Source organism: Pteropus vampyrus, unplaced genomic scaffold (assembly GCF_000151845.1).
Source record: "Pteropus vampyrus isolate Shadow unplaced genomic scaffold, Pvam_2.0 Scaffold70, whole genome shotgun sequence".
Lineage (NCBI taxonomy): Eukaryota > Metazoa > Chordata > Mammalia > Chiroptera > Pteropodidae > Pteropus > Pteropus vampyrus.
This window is the reverse complement of record NW_011888851.1, coordinates 7,455,127-7,461,768: the sequence shown is the minus strand read 5'-3', so window position 1 is coordinate 7,461,768 and position 6,642 is coordinate 7,455,127.

Sequence of the window (6,642 nt, the reverse complement as noted above, 5' to 3'; positions counted from 1 at the left end):
ATTTATATTTTACTTCTATGACAGGAAAGACTTAGGTAGTTTAAAAAATACATGCAATCCAAAAGTATGAAAAAATTCTGAAGAAAAATAAAGGCAGGAAAGAGAGAGAGAGAGAGAGAGAGAGAGAAAAGACATTCGTACCAGGGAGTCCTAGTTGGTTGCTGGAGGAAGGCTGCTAATGTGACACTAAGTTTGTCTAAAGACAATAAGGCAAGTGAATCAGCTTTAAGAGTCACCGTAACTCAAGATGAAAAGAATCCAATGTTTAAGAGAGCTACAGCTTTCCCTGACACTGAGATTAAGCTATCTTCCAGGGACCCTCATAAAAAAAAAAAGACACTGTATATCACAGTGGACGATGTCCTTCACAAAATTCTGACAGTTACCATCACAAATTTATAGGGCTTTTTCTGATAATGTTCCTTATTGCAAGCAAAAGACGCAAAAACAATTGTATGAGAGACCCAAAGCACGCTGCTCTTGTATAGAGCTCACTGAGGGCCTGGATTGACCCCAGGAAGCTCTAAAGGCGTGTTGTCCAATAGAACTTTCTGCAGTGATGGAAATGCTCTATATCTGCACTGTCCAATATGGTAATCCCATCCACATGTGGCTATTAAGCACTTAACATGTGGCCTTCTCAGTGAACTGAGAAACTGAAGCTTAACTTATTTTAATTCAATTAAATGTAAATAGCTACATGTGGCTAGTGGCTATCATGTTGGACAGCGCAGCTCTAGAAAAATGTCTGTATGGTATGTCTTTCCAACTATCTTTCACGAATATCATTTCTTGTGACTGAAATTTGGTAAGTTACTGAGTTAAAGAAATATAGAACAGAAGGAAGATTTACCTCTGAAAGCATTTCTGGGTCTGCGGCAATGCGGAGAAAATTAGACAATAGAAGCTTCAAAGCTCTATGCTATCAGGCAGAAGTACTTTTATTACAGAGTGTTTTGAGATGTAAACACTCCTAGTGTATGTATTTTTGGTTAGAAATTATAATATGTATTCTGACACTCTAACCCACTTGTACCTTATAGTCAAACACGTCATTTTAACAACTTTTTAAAAAACTGAATACTGCCAATCTCCTTTTCAATTCAACATCTAAGATGCTGAAACTTTTCAGAGAAAAATCACACAAACACGCAAATTGGAATTTCTTCACATTCCTGATTTCTAATCTTGACTGGGCCTTTGATGCTTTCTCGTGATTCTTCTATATGTGCCATTTTCATCCCTTCATTCTTCCCATTCTCCTCTCTGGTGGACAGGGGCCCTTTTCCAAAATAACACTTTTGAGTTACTATGAGAGGTGATCAACAGTAGCAGGAGAAAAGCTGGCTTCTCTTTAGGTGATTCTTACCCAAAACCTCCACCATTCGTCTGCTAAGATTGGCATAAGTATGGATCTCTCCAGGTTCAGAGATAAGGGACAAAATGGTTTCTCCAGTCCGCCAAAGAGAAAAGGTAGGATGGAGCTGGGATCCTGAAAGAAGGACAGAAGAGTAGGCAGGGAAGAAAAGGGGTGACCAGGGAGAAAGGACTTCTGAGTTTCCACCAGAAGTGAAGTCTGATTGGATGGGAAGGTGATCTAATGAGCAACTGTTAAGAAATATATTGTCCCAGTCATTGTATTTTTATTGAATTTATGATTGAGCAAGTTTGGGTCTTTATGATAATAGACTACACACTTTCTGGATGGTATGGAAGAAAATAGCAAGGTTCCATATGTTTTCCTAATCCATTCTCTCTTCCAGTCTTTCTCAGAACTATCTTTGACCTTTTGTGGACTCTCATATGCCCATCAGTAGGTACATCTTCTACTCCACTGAGAAACTGGAAACCTTCAGATGGAATCTCCCTCAGTTTCCTGAATTTATTACAGATGTAGTAATGCATTCCCATTAGTCTCTCCCTCTTTTCATAGTGAAAAAATTCTCTTACTCTTCTTTAAGGTTCATTATTCTAGTGCACTCTGCATCTTTCTACACATTATTCCTAGGATTCCTGCTCCATTAATTACCCGATTTCTAGCCTGTATCTTCAATTTTGTTCTTCCTTACATCTTTTTTTCACTTACTGTTAGCATTTAAGCATACTCAAATCTCTCTTATATTAAAAACAAAAGTTCCCTAGACCTCAAAGTCTTTAGCTATTACTTCTCTCTCTCTCTCTCTTGTCCTATAGTTCCAAGATTCTTCAAAGAATGTCTACTTTCCCTAACATTCCTTGCTCACTCCATTGACTACTTGACTACTACAAGTTAGCACCTGTTCCCACTAGTCCAATGAAACTGCTGTTTTAAGGCAACCAATGACCAGAGCTGGTCACTATATGTCATTATATTGCTTATCTTATCTGACCTTCCTGGAATTCTTCCTTCTCTTTGTGCATTTCTTTCCAAGACACCCAAGCAAGAGACCTGGGAGGCAGTCTTAACTCTATCACCTTCTGTTTTCTCACACAGTCCTCTCTTATTCTTTTTACCAGTAGTCTGAAATTTCCCACCACAAAGTTTGGGTGAGATTGACCTCACTCCATCTCCAGTCAGCATATCCCAATTTTCTGGCTGTAGTGATTGGCTCAAAGATGGATGAATAATACAAGTCATGCTAGTCAGGGTCATTAAGACCTAATTCCAAAACTCTTATTCAAGCCCAGAGAATTGGACTTATTTTCTATGAGACATGAGGCATATGGCCTTTGGGGTTGTGGCAGCCATCTTGAGAACACAAAAAAGGAGGACTGCTTGAGAGTGGACTCAGCATTGAGGAAGGGAAATGGAGAAATAGAGAAGGAAAAAGGAAGGTTCTGGTTACAAACACTGAATGCTGGATAAATCCATTCCCGAAGCTCCAGATCTTTTTCCAAAGTGCTCAGTTTTCTTAGCCAGTAAATTTTCTTTCTTTGTTTAAGCCATTTTGGGTCACGTTTCTACTTCAATAATCAGAAAGAGTTCTATTGACACAAGCCCCTACTTCACTCATTTCTCCAAATATTATCTATAATATTTTGAAAATCTGTTTAAAATCCTTAATGAGAAATCCTTTACTGAGATTTAATGAGCAAGCTTAACTCAAACCAACTTAACAATGAGAAAATTATTGAATTTTATAACAGGAAGTTCCATGATAGGAAGGCTTTACGGCTGACTGATTCAGCAGCTCAGTGATGTCACCAGGATCCAGTTGTTTTTTTGTTTCTTTTATGTTTCTGTTACGATACCTTCAGTTACTGCTTAATCATTCGGGCTGGTAACACGATGGATATAGCAATGACTCATCGAGACATGACATCCAGAGGATAAAAAGAAAGTCTTTTGATGGCTCTTTCTTATCACTGAGGAAGCCATTCCCTGAAGCTCTCTAGAAGACTTCCCGTCGCATCTCCTTGGCTAGTATTGGGTCACAGACACATTCCTAATGAGTTACCCCGGAGCAGTGGGCTTTTCCTCAAGCACATGGCTACGTATAAGAGAGTTCTGATGGAGAGAAAGAAAGAGGATTGGAAGCTCAGGAGGAAACCAGAGGGATTCACTACAGTGACTAACAGGGTGCTTCGTGACTTGGCTCCTGCCAACTTCTCTGGCCTCATCTTTTGCCACTCACCTCCTTAATACTTGATCTTCCAGCTCTACTAACCCAAGATTTGTTTCTCTGAGTATGCTATGGACTCACTTATACATCTAGAGCCTTAAAATATATTGCACCCCCATGCTCATACCTTCTATTTATCGTTAGGATTCATCTTACTCGTTACTTTGTTATTTCTCTTGAGAACTCTTCTCTCACTTCCAAGCCTGGGTTAGAGGCCACTCTCTTATACTCCTGATGCACCTCTGCTTGTCCCATTAAAGAATTTATCACATTGCACTATAATTACCTATTCAAGACTGTCTCCACAACTAGAAGATGACCTTGAGAGCAAGACTTCTGTCTTGTTCTTTGATGTATTACACAATGATGGAGGCATATAGCAGGTGCTCAATAATTGTTTTTTAGTGACTTTCTAAAGGTCATAATTTTCTTCTCCAAGTTGTGAACCTGAAAAAACAACCCTAGTAAGGAAAAATATCCCACTGGTCCTTCATAGTACATACACTCCTTTCGAGGATGACTCAGAGCAGTATAAAAAACCTTCACAGGTTAATCTCTTCAAAAACACTTGTTTCTAAACTTGTGGCAGCTTAGTGTATGTCAATATTATCTATCTGATAACAAGGTATTTTTAAAATAAATTTTGTTTTGGTATAATTTACCTATTTTAAGTGTATAAGCCTATAAGTTTTGACTACACAACATGACGAAACATGTCCGTCACCCTAGAAGTTTCCTATGCCCCTTTGCAGTCAATCCCCTCATCTCTGGTGCCAGGAAATCACTGACATGTGTTTGCTTGTTCTAGAATTCCATATAGATGGAACCACACAGTGTGTGTTCTTTTGTAAAGTATCCATTCAAATCTTTTGCCCATTTTCTATTATGTTGTTGGTCTTATTATTGAGTTGTAAGAGATATTGATCTGTCTGGATATGAGTCCTTTGTCAGATATACATATTGTGAACATTTTCTCCTAGTGTGCGGCTTATCCTTTCATTTTCTTAACAGTGCCTTTTGAAGAGCAGAATTTTTTATTTTTTATGAAGTTCGATGTCTCAACTATTCTTTTATGGTTTATGTGTTTGTGTAAAAATTTTATTCAGTGTTTTCTTTTAGAAGTTAAACAGTTTTAGCTTTTACATTTAGGTCTGTGATCCATTCTGAGTAACTTTTGTGTAAGTGTGAAAAAAGGTTTATGGATATACAGTTGTTCCAACTCCTTTCGCTGAAAAGACTATCTTTTCCCCATTTAAACCTAGGCACCTTTGCTGAAAATCAATTGACCATATAATTGTGGCTCTATTTTTGGCCTCTCCAGTCTGTTCTATGACTCTGTATGTCTCTCTTTACTCCAATACTGCACTGTCTTGATTATTGTAGCTTTATAGTAAGTCTTAAAATAAGGTAGTGCAAATCCTACAATGTAGTTCTTTTTTAAACTTCTTTTATTCTAGGTTCCTTGTATTTTCGTGTAAGTTTTAGAATCAGCTTTATTTTAGACGTAATTTCTGTGAACAAGCCTTTGGCATTTTGATTGAGGTTGTTTTGGGGAGAACTGACATTATAACTATATTGAGTCTTTCAACTCTTGATCACGGTATATCTTTCCATGTATTTAGGACTTCTTTTATTTTTCTAAGCAACATTCTGTAGTTTTCCATGTACAGATCTTATATGTAACATATTTTGTTACATTAATTTCTAAGTATTTTATATTTTTTGATGTTATAGAAAGTGGTAGAGATACTACAGATTTTTGTATATTCACCTCATATCCTTCAGCCTTACTAAATTCATTTGATATTTCTAGTAGCTTTTTGTAGAATCTTTGGGATTTTCCACATACAGACTGCACTGTCTATGAATAAGAACGGTTTTACTTCTTCCTTTCAAATCTGTATGACTTTTATTTCTTGTTATTACTTTAGTGCACTGGCTGGGACCTCTGATACGATGTTGAATAGAAGTGACATGAATGCATATCATCGCCTTGTTCCCAATCCTAGGGAAAATGTGTTCAGCATTTTTACCATAAAGTATGATGTTTGCTGTAAGTTATTTTCATAGTTCTTCTTTATCACGTAGAGGAAATTCTATTTCTACTTGTGCTAAAAGATTTGTTTTGTTTTAATCATGAATGGGTATTGACTTTTGTCAAATAGCTTTTCTGCATCTAATGAGAATCTCCTATGATTCTCCTAATAGAGTGAGTTGCATTGCCTGATTTTTAAACATTAAACTAACTCAGCCATCTGGAGTTTCACCTTACCTACTCCTGTACAGCTTAGTATTCAGCAACAGACTCAAGGGGGCCCCATGCAGATGTCTGGTGTTTTTTTCTCTGTGAAGCGCCTTCCTCTCCAGTACTTTGCTTCATAACTTTCAGTCACCACAGCCTCACCACACTCCAGTCTCTGTCTCCTAAACTCAGTAAGAAGGCCAGGCTATCCTTGGGTTCTACCTCCCTGCGTAGCTTCAGAAAATACCTCCAGGCAAAAAGCCAGGGCAATCATAGAGCTCATCTCATTTATTTCTCTTTTCTAAGAGATCTCAGTTCTGCTCTGTCTGTTACGCAGTCAGTGTTGTCTCATGTATTTTACGCATTTTCCGGTTATTTTTTTGGTGGGAGAACAAGTCCAGTACCTTCCTCCTTTTATTGGCTAGTTATTCTGCTATGGTTGAACAGCAAAGTAGCCTGTAAAAATTCTTGATGGAAAACATTACATTTGTTCTTTTCTGGGTCTTTGGTATCTAGGGCATGCTTTGTCCTTGGTGACTATTGAAGATCTGTCTAATGCAATGGTTTCTGACCTTTTTGGTGTCTTTTTATTTTTATTTTTTTGAAGTTGGCATTTATTGAGCTTCAGCTCTATGCCAGGCACTGATCAGTACTTGATTCGTATTTTATCCTCATAACAGTTATGATATAGATGCTACATTTCACAAAAAAGAACATGAAAATGTAAAATGATGGAGTCCAAGATCAGAGTGATTGAATTAGAGCTCATCTCTGATTTAAAATCCTAGGCTTTTAAAC